At 46.4% G+C, this 14,934-nt stretch overlaps 1 protein-coding gene and 1 long non-coding RNA gene across 5 annotated transcripts in view; both read left to right on the top strand.

The window, feature by feature from the left end:
• Schip1 (schwannomin interacting protein 1) overlaps positions 1–14,934 on the top strand; it is a 726,814-nt gene that overhangs the window by 620,138 nt on the left and 91,742 nt on the right. The gene's annotated exons all lie outside the window — the stretch shown is intronic.
• Positions 9,592–11,883, top strand: LOC146890085 (uncharacterized). Of its 2 annotated transcripts, none has more exons than XR_014999360.2 (2): positions 9,592–10,574; positions 11,287–11,883. It is a non-coding gene; the product is annotated as an uncharacterized LOC146890085 (long non-coding RNA). The 2 variants fall into 2 exon arrangements; XR_015735722.1 differs by having other exon boundaries at positions 9,632–9,721.

Here is a 14,934-nt window from a genome sequence, read left to right as displayed (position 1 = left end):
ATAGATAAAATTACCATCCTGGAGGTGCGTAATTACTTCGTCAAGATGACTTTCCGTCTGCTGAAAACAGTCTTCAAAGCCTGGACAGCCCTGGGTTTTTTGTTTGTTTTTATAGCCCCTTGCTCCCCAGAAACGTGCAAAGTGGAAGTCGTGGATTCGGTTCTCTTGGCAGGAAACTACATTCTTTACATGGCATCTTGTGGAAGGCGATAAAATACACAACACTTTAAGGCTGGATTTTTCACTATCGCTCTGGAAGAGCAACGCACTGGTATGAACCAAACCTAAATGCTCTTTCTGGATGTTAAGCCTGGTGGAAGTGACGAGATTCAGCCACTATACCAGTGCACTTAAAACAGCGGGGCCGGCGGCTGCAAACACAACTTAAGAAGGGCCTGCTGGGTGCCAAGTGTTCCTCCACTCGTGAGAAATTAAACACGGGCACACTCAACATGCCCCTCGATGTGACTTCCTGTTGGCTCACAGTACAGTCTAGAAGATTCCTGAGGAGAGGTTTATTGTCCACGGAAATTGAGTGGAGGGGTCTTCAGGGTTGGCTCTATTCCAGGAGGCTCCTCTCAGGGCCAAATTATCGATTGCCCTTTCTCGGTGAGTTTACCAAAAATATATGGGAGTTTACTAATGGTTGAACATATGGTGCCGGGGGAAAAAAGGAAAAGAAGAGAATAAATTCTTACTCTTAATATAGGTTCCTTTAAATCCGTGGCATTCCCCTCCAGCCCCAAGTCAATCATGGTCCACCAAAGAAACACAGTCAAGGTGTGCGTGTGTGTGTGTGTGTGTGTGTGTGTGTGTGTGTGTGTGTGTGTGTGTAAGGGGGGAAGAACGGGAGAGATGGATTTTAAGGAGTTGGTTGATGGAACTGTTCAGGCCAGCAGCAAGAGTTGATGTTGTATGGTGGTGTCCAAAGCTGAGAAGGGAGTCTCCTCTTGTGGAACCTGTGTTGTCTCCTTTCCAGTTGAATGGGTGAGGCTGGCTACTGAATGGTGAGAAGCTTCTGTACTGATGGTCAGCTAATTTAAATGTTGGTCCCATCTAAATGTTGGACCAAACAGTGAGGACACTTTGGCCAAGTAAAGTTGGCACATCGAGTTTCTCATCACTCCCGACCTCCCTCCCCTCCTGCACCTGCCTCCTAATAACGACGCCATTTCATTTAATGACTCTTCAACTTGAGCACGCATTAAGTATCCCCTGATGACCTGTGGGAGACAGGTCCAGGAACTCGTGCCCAGATGAGGCTGATACTGCTTGCCCGGGAACCGCACTTTGGGACCCTGCTGGTGATCTCTAATCCAGGATCTGCACTTTAGCTTCACGGCTCAGAAACTGACATCGTGATGGGAGGAAAGTTAGGTTTCTCCCTCAAGGATGGGCCCAGGTAAATCAAGATTACACTGCTAATGCATAAAACATGTACGCCAAGTTGCTGGTCTGCGGGAAGAAATGAATGCCTGATAGAAACAACGGCAAGCAGTGGCGGAGGTGTCAGTCCAGGGCCCTTGGTGACATCATAGCGGCCGGGGCATGTGGAGGAGACAGCTAGCCCCATGCTGGACAGGAAGCAGAGTAAGGAGGTGTGACCTTCAGTGATCTACATCCTCCAGTTTAGGTCCCACCTCCTGAAGTCTTCAGAGCCTCCCAAAACAGCACCAGTATCTGAAGATCAAGCATCCAGTGCTAACTGTGAGGACGTTTCCTGTCCACACCATAACAAAGACAAAATAATCCCACCAGCATGAGGCGGGGGGGGGGGGGGGGCAGAGCCAGTCTGTAGAGGCAGCCCTGAAGAAGGCTGAGGAGTTAGGGAGCCAGAGCCCAGGAACAGTCAGGATTTGAGAGTTTGCCACAGCCACATCCACCACTGGGAGGGAGGAAGACACTCTCCACGCTCAGTGAGTAGACACCTCAGGTTTTATCGCTGTGAAGTGGGTGTTCTTTTCTGCTCTGGAAACTCCACTCAGCAGTGGGGCTCAGAGGGCCGAGATGAAGAATGCTTCTGTTGCATCATTAAGATACTATTTTTTTACAACAACGTGTGTGTTTGTGCGTGTTCATGTGCATGCATGTGCACAGGATGCATGTGGAGGCCAGAGGGCAGTGTTAGCTGTCACCCGCCAGTCATCCTCAGTCCCTCTCCTCAGCCCTTCAGGTTGGTCTTCCGCTAACCTGCAGCTGGTGAGCGTCAGAATTGGCTAGCCAGCGAGCTCTAAGGATGGTCCCGTCTCCACCTCCAGTGCTGGGACTTACAGGCTCAGGTCGCCATTCCCAGCTTCTACACGGGTGCTGGCATCTGAATTCTAGCCCCACACTTTCACAGCAAGTACTTGACTGACCGAGCCACCTCCCTGCCCCCCCCCTCCCGAAGCTGTTTGTGACAGATGTCACACACTGTTTTTATGTCTTTACTACAGTTCCCTTCTTCAGCTCTGGAGATGCTGAAGTTGGGACTGCTGGTGCTCTCCTGTCTCATATCCGAGTCTTCTCGGGAAGCCTTTGTTTCGGTCTGTCAAACGCTAGACTGTACCTCAGAGACGAGGAGCCAAAGGGACCAGGCGGAGCCCATATGGCTTAGGCCTTGAGTTCCGGCAGTGGCCCATATATAATCCTTAACCTTTGTGCCCTATATGCCGTGAGGGCAAATGTTAGTACACAGGGTTGCTAAGGCATGGATTGTGATGGAGCCAACATCAATGTGGACCACAGTAATGCTCTGTAGTAGTATTTTGTTGTTATTGTTGGGACCACCAGCCCACAAATCACAACCTAGAAACTTATGAATTCTCAAAGTTTGGCCTTTAGCTTAGGCTTGTCCTCAATTAGCTCTTCTCAATCAAATTAAACTTTTATTAATCTGTGTTCTGCCACGTGACTCGGTTACCTCTCCTCTGTACTGTATGTCACACTTCTTCAGAGTCTCGTTGGTGTCTCCCCACCTCTCTTCTTCCCAGAGTTCTCATGTGGAAATCCCATCTACCCTCTTTCTGTCTAGTTATTGTCCATTCAGCTCTTCACTACACCAACCACGGCAGAGCATCTTCACACGCTGTACAAATATCCCACAACGATGTTCCACCAGTGGTAATGTGTTATAATTTCGATAACTATTCACAGTTTTGGTCCAGATATTTCACTCACTATTCAATCTGGTAGAATGTTCATTTGCTAGGACTTTTGCCTTTTAACCCCACAACCGACATTTTAGTTTGGGAAGGTTTGTTTTGAATTGGTAGCTTCGGACTTGTTGCCCTGTAGAAAGGAGCTGAAGCGATTTCATTTGCTTTGGCTGAGGGTTTGGTACTGACTTACAGGCTGATGGTTTGCTCATCAGAGTAGAGATGTGCTGTGTGATTGGGTGGGCACAGTCTGCCACCGACTGCAGTACTGACTTGAAAGTTAAGCAAGATTCTGGTTATAATCACATAGAAGCTTTTTATAACCTTAGGTAAACCGTTTCTCCTCTCTGTTTTCAATGTATGTCTGTCACCTTCTTAATTCGCTAATTAATGAGACTGTTTACAAATGTGCCTATCCCCAGCATTGGGAGACAGAGACAGGCAATCTCAGGAGTTTACCAGCCAGCCAGATAGTCTAACTGAAATAGTGACCTTTTGACTGAGGGCGATAGAGATACGCATCCAGTTTCCTTGGGCCATTGCACACGCATGTGCAAATTTTTCAAAGTGAAAATTAGATAAATCTACCTTGGCTATAAAGGTTATAACCCATCCTAGCTTTGTCTGTATGAGGCAGGGCTCTTAGCTGTTCCTTTAACATGTTCTTGTCCAAAGTATTATGCACCCCACCATAGATTCTGCTCCATTTGGGGCCCCAACATTAGTATGTCTGTGGTGTAAACTATTTGTCAGAATCTGCTCACCTCTCTGTATATCTGTCTATTGCAGCTTCTCAGATGGCTCTAACAAGCACTCAGGGTCAAAAATACTGGCATAACATATGAACAAAAGATGAAATTATGTGCTTGGCTCTTGCTCATTGTTTGTGTGTGTTGCCATTTTGTTGTTTATGGAAGGGCAGATGCATTTGTGTTTTTTTTTTATGACTGCTGTAACAAATCGCCACAAACAAGCTGTTAATGAGTTCTGAAGTCAGAAGTCTGAAATGATTGTACAAGGTCAAAGGCAATCTTTCTGCAGGATCTCGAGATTCTCTGGCCCTTTCCAGCTTTTAGACAGTGTCTACATACACTGGAGTATTCCCTGCATTACTACATGCATTGGAGTATCCCCCTGCATTGCTGCATGCATTGGAGTATCCCCCTGCATTACTGCATGCATTGGAGTATCCCCCTACATAACTCTCACATCAGCTTCAGCTGTTACATCCCTCCCACCTCTCCTGCATCCCTGTTATACAGACACTTGTAATTATGTCAGGACCATCCAGATTATCCAGGCTAATCTTATCTCATGATTTAATTTACCCATATCTGTGAAGTCTGCTCTGCTGTGCAAGAAAACATGAAGACATAATCATGGGGTCTGAGGATTTAGACTTAGACATGCTGGGGCGGGCAGTACTCTGCTTAGCTAAGCAGGAAGGCAATCACATGCCCCCCCAACTGTTCTCTCCTGCGTAGAGAACCTCTGAGTCAGACTCCAAGTCCCCGCTTCCCTTCCCTCTAGCATCTGACGGCAATACGGGAACAAACACCCTGCGAAGACTAGAAGTGATAACACCGTGTTCAGAATTTTAATTTTATTGATTTTCTAAAAGGCTACCAGTTTTAAAATGTTCAGATGTCTTAAGAGTTTGTTCTCGAAATAGATTTGTAACATTCGAATCTCATGAGCTCTGGTGCCTTGCTGGTTGCTCTCCGATGGGATGCTTCTCAACTGTCAGACCTAAGGTTCTCAGCCTGAAGTGGATGCGACTCGTTGTGGAACTTACTCTTGCAGCGTTATCCAGAGTACCAACTGTGTGTTGGCCTCCTAGACAGAAAAAATGATGAATGAACAGGCAGGCTTTCAAGGTCGGGGCAGAGAAGTGGCTGCCAGTGGTCAATGGTTCAGTGCAACTGGCTCTCTTTGTAAACCTGCTTTTGCTTCATTAGGATTTGTTTTTGTTGTTATTGTTCTTTGTTTTGTTTCAATGTTTACACGTAAAAAGGACCTCCTGAAAAGAGAGCCTTTGTGGCATTAAAAACTTCCATGAGAAGCCAACAAATAGGCTTTTAATAAAATGGTAGAACATAGCGAAGGATATGTATTTCCCGGAAATATAGGAAGCGGGTCCCCAGGGGAAGAGGCTTCAACACTGACTACTGACTCAAGCTACTTATTGGAACTGTGGGAAGAAGGGAGTGTTGCCCCTTTAAAAACTCCTGGTTCCTGGAACCTTCTCTTAGCTGTTTAATTTAATTAAGAGAGGGCTTAGCATCTCACAGAAGTAATGATGTTGACTTTGGTTTTTTATAAGCAAAACAATGAAAAACCTAAGAAAGCTCGTCAGAGAGAGCTCAAGGACTCAATAAGGAGTCGTAAATGTTTCCTGTGTGCATACACATGCTCAGTACAAGTTCTGCCCATCCTGGTTCTTCCCCACTTCTATCAGACTGTGTGATGAAGACTCTGACCTTTGGGTAGGAGAGAATCAAACTCAGATCCTACAATTCACTAGCGCCTGTTCCTTTAGCTGGTTTCCTAACTGGGGAGATAGGTCTTAAGGAGTTTAGGCCGTTGCTATAAACTTAAAATCCCAGTTTCTACTGGGATTTCCAAAGCATGTGATCTTCGGAAAGTTACTTAATCTCTGCCTTGGTTTCCTCACTGGTGACAGGAATGTGTGGAAGATATTCCAGGCAGAGGGACTAGCGTATGTTAAATTATGAGTGAGGATGGGCGGGCTAGGGAGAGTCCTGCCTCTGTAATTAGGCATAGATTCTGAGCCTTTTCCCAGGCATAATGGATCAGAAATCTAACTGAGGTTAGAACCTGGGACTAGGCACTTTAGTTTTTAATTTTTAAAAAAAGATTTTAAAATTGTGTGCGTGTGCGTGTGTGTGTGCATGTGGCTGTGCTCGCATGTGCATGTGGCTGGGTGAGGGGTGCCCAGAGAGGACAGAAGAAGGTATTTGGACACCTTAGAGCTGAAGTTATGTCATATTGGGAGCCTTCCAATATAAGTGCTGGGAACTGAACTCCGCTCCTCCGAATGAACAGTAACTGTTCTTAACTTCAGTCATCTCTCCAGCCCTGAACTCTGCATTTTAAACAAGCAAACCACTTGAATGTCAGAAGACTGACGTGTGGTGAACACAAACGGGGGTTTAGGCAAGAGTTACATCACCTAGGACCTTGTCATGGAGGAGTGGAGCCCTTGCAGGTCAGATTGGGTCTTCAGAAATCTCCCCCTCCACAAGTGTGGGAGACCCGTGAAAGGGACTTGTGGAGCGGTGAGTCTGTTCCAGCAGGGAGACCACAGTCCTCAGTGAAAATTCCAGAACTAGGAGAAGCAGTAGCAGTAGACAGGAGAGCAGAAAAAAAGTCCATATAAAACAGACAGGACCATCATAGCTTGGTGACAGACGAGACAGCCTGGGGGACACCAAGGAACCAGACAGAAGTCTGGGTTTGGGAGGGTAATTGACATTGTACTGGCTGATTTTGTGTGCCAACCTGACAGAAGCTAGAGTCCTCAGAGCCATCAGGAGGAGCCTCAGGCAATGAAAGGCCAACTGTAAGGCATTTTCTCAATTGGTGGTCAATGAGGGAGGGCCCAGCCCATGGTGGGTGCTGCCATCCCTGGGCTGGTGGTCCTGAGTTCTCTAAGAAAGCAGGCTGAGCAAGCCACGGAAAGCAAACCACTAAGCAGCTCCCCTCCATGGCCTCTGCATCAGCTCCGGCCTCAGGGATCCTGCCCTGCTCGAGTTCCTGTCCTGACTTCCTTTAGTGATGAACAGCAATGCTGAAGTCTAAGCCAGATAAACCCTTTCCTTCTTAACTTGCTTTTTGGTCATGGTGTTTCGTCACAGCAGTAGAAACCCTAAGACAGACAGACCCAAAGGTTGGAATATGTAGTATTACTTCTTGCAAGGGAGACTTACTGCTTCCCAGAGTCTCTAGAGAAAAGCAAGAGGTAAACACATTTTGACTCCAGCAAGCACACCTGTGGATAATGGGGGCAAACAAGGCCCTTACGGTCCAGTACTTGTTAGGTGATAATACAGAGAGAAAAAAGAGTCAGAGTTTTGGTTTGGGACCTAAGTTGCAGTGGGGCCACATCCTGCTGAAACAAAGTCCTACATTACCAATACTTTGTAACAAGCTCAGCACAGACGGTGGAGAAACAAAGTGGTAACTTAAGGGAGCACCAGGGCAGACAACCACAGATGGAGACAAAGATTAAAGCCGTTCATTCTGTATGCCAGGGAGGGAAACAATTGGAAGTTTCTGGACAAACTCTGCAGTGTCCTTCTCCAGATGATGTCATGGCATTAGAACAAGGACTCTAAGGGCTAGCCACTGAATTAGTCTGTGTTTCCATGACTAACCAACCGACTTTGACACTGTTGTCCTTGGGCCCCTTGTTGCCAAAGAGATTGGCGTCTACTTCTTCAACCTCAAACCCTTCGAAGCTGTTCCTAACAACTCTGTCGTGTGGTTCTGTTCCCGGGAAGGAGTGAATAAATGTCTACTCGCCCCAATTGGGGAACAGATGACAGACTAATCCAGCTTGATGAGCCAATGAGTTTCACCGGGCTACTTGCAGAAATAGGAGTATTATTTATCAGGAGCAGGAATGACTCAACGACAGCTGTATCACCAAACCTACCCCGGCATGGGTGACAGCTCACCAAAGCTGGAGCCCACTGCACGGACTCAGAAAGCTCAACAGGTTGGAGAGTATCCATCCTTCCCAGGTAGATGAGGTGGTCTGAGCCTCTTTGAAGCAGCTCAGCTTGTGGTAAAGTCTCTTAGGAATTCTGAAAGCTTATTTCACTTGGATACAGATGAGCCTAGGTGAATCTAGTCAGTTTCGGGGACTTCTTGAAGCCATTCTGAGTTGTTTACTTCCAGAACCTAGCAAACTTCCTTGCAGGATGGAATGTTTGACCTCTCCTTAGACCATCTCGTGTTTTAACACACTTTTCCTTTAGACTATCCTGTTGTTTGAACTTACCTTTAATATAGTGTGTCTTTATGAGCCTCCTTCCAAGATGGAAGGTTTTAATCTTTGAAGAAGCTGACACACAGCCTCCTTTCAGCTTGTGAGGTGACTGGCACCATTCATTCCCACGGCTTTCTATTGACAGTTTGTCACATGCCCTTGACCTCTTTGAATATGAACTCTTTGTATGTTAATAATAGTATCCTGCAGATCACTCTAAAACTTAATTTTATTAGCAGTCTGGGTTTCAAATGTGGGATTTCTACAGTCATTGATACTTTCCTAGATCTTGTCCTCAGATTCTTCTAACAAGGCATTTTTCTTTCATCTTTTCCATTTTTACTTTGAAAGGATCAAGCAGAATATCAACATTGTGAAGTTTCCTTCTGAAAACAGCATGTTGATAAGATACAGATTTTTATTGAAATGTTGTCAGACATTGTTAAAGTTTAAATTGGTTCTTTTGGGAAAATATAAACCTAAAATGATTTATTTGTATCACTATTCATTGTTGCCATTATACAAACTAGAAAGTTGAAGGAGTGGGGGAGCAGGCTTGGAAAAAAAAAAAAACAAAAACAAAAAACAGGCTTGGAACCAGACAGACAGAGTTGAACTCTTTGTGTAAGAGTGTGTGTGTGTGTGTGTGTGTGTGTGTGTCTATCTCCCTGTGTATGTGTGTGTGTGTGCATGCATGTGTGTTTACATGTTTGTATGTGTTTGTCTGGGATGCATGTAGAAACCCAAGACTGACATCAGGTTCTTCCTCAATTGCCTTCCACCTTATTTATTTTTTTAAGATCTCTCCCTCAACCTGGAGCTCACTTCCTAGCCAGGAACCCCCAGGATCCTCTTGTCTCTGTCTCTCCAGAGCAGGGACTCCAGGGGTGCACTGCCATGCCCACCTTTTCGTGTGGGTGCTGGAGACCAAGTCTTAGGTGCTCACTCTTGCGAGGCAGACACTTTACTGATAAGCTCTCTTCCCTTTAGCTGTCCAGTCTCGAACAGAGTTCCTTGGACTCTCTTTGCCCTGATTTCTGCATCTGTGGGGGTGGGGCTATTAATAGCAGACTTGAGATGTACCTGGTCCATAACTAACCTTAGCCAATTTTTCTTGTCTTTATAATCGTTATCTGTCCCTCGTCTCCCGTGCCCAGGACCCTTGCCTGTCAATCAAGCCCTGTACCACCGAGCTGTATCTTAGCCCTATTCCGCACTTACAGTGGCCAAACAAGACTGCCTTTTGCAGACCCTTGCCGTAGTTTCTGGACCTGGTCGGCCACTCACAAGTCGATGACCGTGAAATTTTAAATGAGAATGAGCATGAACTGAAACCGAGGACTTGAAAACTCTTGCTTTTAATGATGGTCACCAAGCTGGAATTTTCCATCTGATGATTTTTAGATTGTGACCTCACGTATGCAAATGATGAAAGTTAGGCAGCCGCTAGAGAGACTGGGCAGGGCAGTTATTTGACCTACATTCCTTCACGCTGCTGTCCTGGAGGCTTTGCTCTTGTTTGAACCACCAGCAGCAAATTCCTTCTCCCCAGGCATTCCTTCTTTGTGAGGTAAAGGGGACCAGCGCTGTGCAGGGCAGTGGGGCTCAGGTATGCAGCTTTTGCTACCCTCCTGTTAACGGAAGGCGAAATGCTGCCAAGTGATGGAAAGAAAGCCAAGTTTCGGCCCTAGGAATCTTAGCCCCGTGCCAATGGCTTAACCTTTCAAAGCCTCGCTTTCTCCTCCATGAAGTCATAGAGTGGGGTTGAAATTGGCACAGAATCAAATATGTTTATCCAGCAAGAGTTTTGCCAAGCTGCTTCCTGCAGGCAAAGGCCAGGGACACACGACCAAGGTCACAGAAAAGCAGGATAGAGTTAACGGGACACCTGACAGACAGCCCATTGGGTTGCAAAGAAACACTGCAGGGGCAATGGGAGGGGTTAAAAGGTGCCAAATGTGGAAGGTGGCACTGAGACCCCGTGGCTGAGCTAGGAGTTCACCACACAACTTCCGGGAAGATGGGGAGGAGGGCTGGGCTTCGAGAAATTGATCAGGAATTCTGCCATGGGTGGGAGGGACCTGTTCAGGCCGGATTCTTCTTGACATCCTCAGGAACGATGAAGACTTCTTAGGCATTTTTAGAAAAGCGAAGCAGCGGGTTTGGAGTCTGGAACAATAACTCAGGGCAGAGATTGGGTTGGGTGGGGAAGCTGCAGCAAAGTCCACTTGAGCTAGAATGTCTGAGTTGAAGTCTTCTGAGGGGGAAGAGGCTTGGGCCTGGGAAGGTTTCCAGGAAGGAAAGCTTTGCTTTCACACACGCACTTACCCTCCGCACGTGACTGGAACGTCTGCCGGGGGCCACATACTCACCTGCAAAACAGTGCCACCACCTCAGAGGAGCTACAGTCACAAGATAATGATGTAAGTGACCACGTATCACAGTGTTGTTGTGACCCTGTTGCTAATCCATCTTCAAGGTCTCTACCATAAAATGAGAAGTCAGGCGTAGGTAAGCCAGTGTGTCACCTCCCCAGAGCCCTGCAGAGCCCACCGAGTCCCGAGATCCAGAGACTTTGATCGGTTCTGAGCCTCCCCTGAATCTGCCCTTTCCTACCAACGGATGCAGGGCGGGAACGGACTCAAAGCTGCTTGAAAGGAGCGTTTGCTGTGTCAGTCACAGCTTCAAGGATTGGCCTCCTGGGGCTTCAAGGGAACGAAGGAAAGACTAACGTGGATGGATACCCAGAAAAGCTGGGACTGGGCGGACTGGGCTCTCCGATGAAGGAGTCACAGCATCCCAGAAGTCCGGTCTGTCCATTATACAGTGGAACAGGGAGACGGGGTCATTACACACAGATAAACAACACACAGATGAGCCAGGAGGCGGGGTTAGCAGTCTCAGTAAGCAGTCTGAAAGCTGTAAACATCTGGGGAGATATAAAAAAAAAACCTGGGGGAAAAGCTGTGGTGGGCATTTTCTGCACACAGTCAGTCCCGAGGAAGGCTCTGCTCTCCCTCTGAGCCACTCGCGTGGGGCTGAAATATTGGTCCTTGACACGGTCGTGGCGCCCGCATAAACAATACACATTCCCTCAGGGCTTCACTTACTTGGGGCCTCCCTTGCTTCTCACAGGGGTCCCAACTGTAGCCCGCTATGAGGACTGGAAGTCATTATCAGTTCCTGTAACACAGATGGCATCGTCTAGCAGACCTCGGGTTTAAGAAGCACCAAGCACCGACGTCAGTAGCGCTTGTACTGTCTGCTGAGCACTTGGCTGGGCGGGTCTTGGTGACAGACAAGGAGCTGAGCCGCGGCAGATCCTTTCTTCGGTTTCCGCGGGCCCTTGACCCACGGTTGCGGTTCCTTCTGTGTTCTTCCAGGGAAGAGGGACGTGCCCGCTCAGAGCTCACAGGGAAGAGGGACCTGCCGGCTCAGCGAAGAGGGTCCTGCCAGCTCAGAGAAGAGGGACCTGCCAGCTCAGAGGCCTTCTGCTCATAGGCACGGGTTCACACCCTTTCAATACAGACCAAGCAGATGTTGGAAAAGGAAGTTGCTCTCCATGGAGGGCAGCGTTCATGCTCAGTGTTCTGGCTGTGCTACAAATGCAGAGTGCATGCTTTTTACCGAAAAAAATTCCCATTTTAGAAGCTGGGCATTTTCTTCCCCTTCATTTTCCAGCCCTAGAGTTTGTAGTCCCCTTTGTATGTAGTAAAGATGAATGACAATTCTCCTATTTTTTTTTCCTCTTGCATTTATGGGACAGTTAAGTACACACACACACATATATGGGGGAACTTTCAGCTGGGGGTGATAGTGGTTAAGTAAGATGTTGTTATGAATGTTTTTTCTCTAAGGGGAGAAATTTTAGAATTTCAGTCAACTTAAACATTCTTCTGGAACATATGCAATTATTCATAAGTAAAGTAGAAAAAACCATATATATCTATATACAGCACATGTCAGTCATATTTTATTGTTTGCTCCAAATTATGTGTATGTCTTGTGACTGTATATGAATGTGTATGTGACAGCAGCTGCCTATGAAGACCAGAAGAGGGCCCTGAGTCCCCCTGAAGCTGGTGTTTCAGGCAATAAGTGTGCTGGGAACAGGACCTCTGGAAGAACAGCAGTGTTCTCAACCATGGAGTCATCTGTCCAGTACCATTTTTTCTTAAGAATTGTCTGATACTTTTTTTTTTTTTTGCTGGATCAGGTGATGAGGATAATTCAAAATGAAGAGAAAGGGCATCCAATATGTTCTTCATATGCATTTTAACATCTTTTCTATAGTAAGCAATTTCACACATTTTTTGTTAGTATGTTGTCTGAAGTCTTTAAAGAAAACAGACCCCCCCCCCTTAAAGTTTAAATCTTTTGGGGTCTCTTTCTGTCCCGCGCTACCGTCTTGCCAGCAAGAACGACGCGGTACACTTAGGATCCTTCTGCAGAAAAGCTTTAATGCGTCTTGAGAGAGAGAGCATAAGCTTCCAAAGTGGAGACCCAGAATGAGGGGAACCCATCCCTTATATAGGAAACAGTCCTCGCTTCGGATGTGTCACTCTTGGATTGGTCCGCTGCTCATCAACCCAGATGACTCCTCGGAAGTAGACAGGAAGTAGGCAGGGAAGTAGGCAGCAGTGGAAAGTTACCAAGCACATGCGCATTATAGTCCCACTGTCTCTGCCTCCCCCAATGCTGGGATTAAAGGCATGTACTACCACACCTTGAGGTCACAGAGGTCAATTTGCCTCTGCCTCCCAGGCATTGGGATTAAAGGTGTGTACTACCGTCAATCTCTACCTCTGTCCCTTAAAGTAATGGAGAATGTGGTTGCGGCCCTCCACATCTTTCCCCTAAAAGAAGTTAGCTATTCAATCAGTAATAATTACACACTTGTGTGTATCTTGTCATCAACGTGTAGTCTTGACTGGCTTTGAACATTCACTATGGAAAGCAGGCTGGCCTCAAACTCAGATACCTACCAGCTTCTGCCTCCCGAGTGCAAAGATTAAAGGCATGCACCACCACCTGCCATGACTGACTTCAAATTTTTTTTTATATATTTTTTATGTCTGTACATTTCTTCATTTTTATTCCCATTCCTCAAAACATCTCTAGAGGAAGGAGAGGGGAAAAAATAGATTTTAATGCAATAATGAAAAGAAAGGACTTGGCACGGCGCCTAATATCGGATAATCACACATGTTAACAATTTTTATGATTACAATTAATCGTATCCTAGCTGTTGTCACAACTCTGATTGAAGAAACCGAATCTTCAGTGATTAGGGCACCATGATTATAAAACTCATGCATAAAAATGTGATTCTCCAAATTTACAGTTGTCTCTCCCTTCTGCCAATTAAAAACCAAAAGAACAAACAAACACACGCTCGGCTGAGTTAGGGTTTTCTGCCGCTGTGATGGAACACCAAGACCAAAAGCAACTCAGGGAGGAAAGGGTTGATTTCTGCTGGCATGTTCTGATCACAGTCCTTCAAGAACTGGAGGCAGGAGCTGATGCAGAGGTCACGGAGGAGGGCTGCCTCCTGGCTTGCTTCCCCGATGCCATGGCTTGCTCAGGGGTGGCACCATCCACATGAAATGCCTCCCCTCTCCCCATTAATCATCAGTCAAGAAAATGTACCACAGACTTGCCAATAGGCCAGTCTAGTTAGGGGCATTTTCTCAGTTGCGGTTCCCTTAAATGACTAAGTTGAATCAAGCTGACATAAAATTAGCCGGAACACTACTAAAACACCTTTTAAATACTGGGAGGCCTGCACATATTATTAGTTCATTTAATCATTTAATTTAATTTTCTGCAAGTATGATTTGAGCTTTTTTTTTTTTGGTAGGTGAAGAAAGTGGAAATAAGAGTCTATATCACTTATTTGTAGCAGGAATTTAAGAAGTGTCCCTGCTGCAGCCGGAGAACAGTTTCTTGACTCCATAAAACCGCCAGTCGCGGTAGGCAAGCGCTGAGGTCTTGAGTAGATTAGTTTCCTCCAAAATAGGAGGTTTCATGCCCAACTTTTTTTTTTTTTTTTTTAAAGTCCCAATTCCTTTCCACTTCCGAGAGACAACCTTTCCGGTATAATGTATAGATGGATGCATCCCGTGGCCTGTGAGTTAGGTTCTAGAGGTCTGATGCCAATGACTGGTGGCCCGGAACCCCGTTTACAAGGGATTCGCCGTATTAAGTCAGTGTGGCTCTGGTACCACAGCTGAGCGAGGAAGCATACACAGCAGACTTGGCAGTCTCCGTTCAGATGATTATTGTTAGCTGTGAGTGACTGATGCTCCAAACGCCAAAACTTTAATGATGTAGGGCAGCTTTAAGTCGGCCCGTGTCTCTCTGCTTTAGAGTTAGCTGTAGAGGCAGCATGTCTTCCGCCCACCCTCAGTTTACCGCTTCCTGCCTCATGGTTCACACCGATGGCTTAAGCACCTGCTCACATGCCTTCCAGCTGTTAGGAAGAAAGCACTTTGTACAGATGTGGAAAGCTAGTAGCTTTGCGAAAGAGAGAGAGAGAGAGAGAGCGCGCGTTAGCCATGCAGCGTGGAGAGATCACTTCCTTTGCTGCTTCTCTCCCAGGACACCCCGGCGTCTGCCACCTTGAACAGGAATCCTGGAATGGCTGTGTATATATGGGGCCTAAACTTTTCCTCCTCCAGGCGCCTGATTTTGAATGAATGACTAAAGTCCTTAGAAACCTGTATGTTTATTTTATTTTATTTTTTAAAAAAAGGACAGCAGGGGCTGAGCAGTAAATACCTT

The sequence above is a fragment of the Myodes glareolus genome, chromosome 20 (genome assembly GCF_982192425.1).
Source record: "Myodes glareolus chromosome 20, mMyoGla1.1, whole genome shotgun sequence".
In the NCBI taxonomy this organism is placed as follows: Eukaryota; Metazoa; Chordata; class Mammalia; order Rodentia; family Cricetidae; genus Myodes; species Myodes glareolus.
This window is presented reverse-complemented; position numbering and strand designations above follow the sequence as displayed.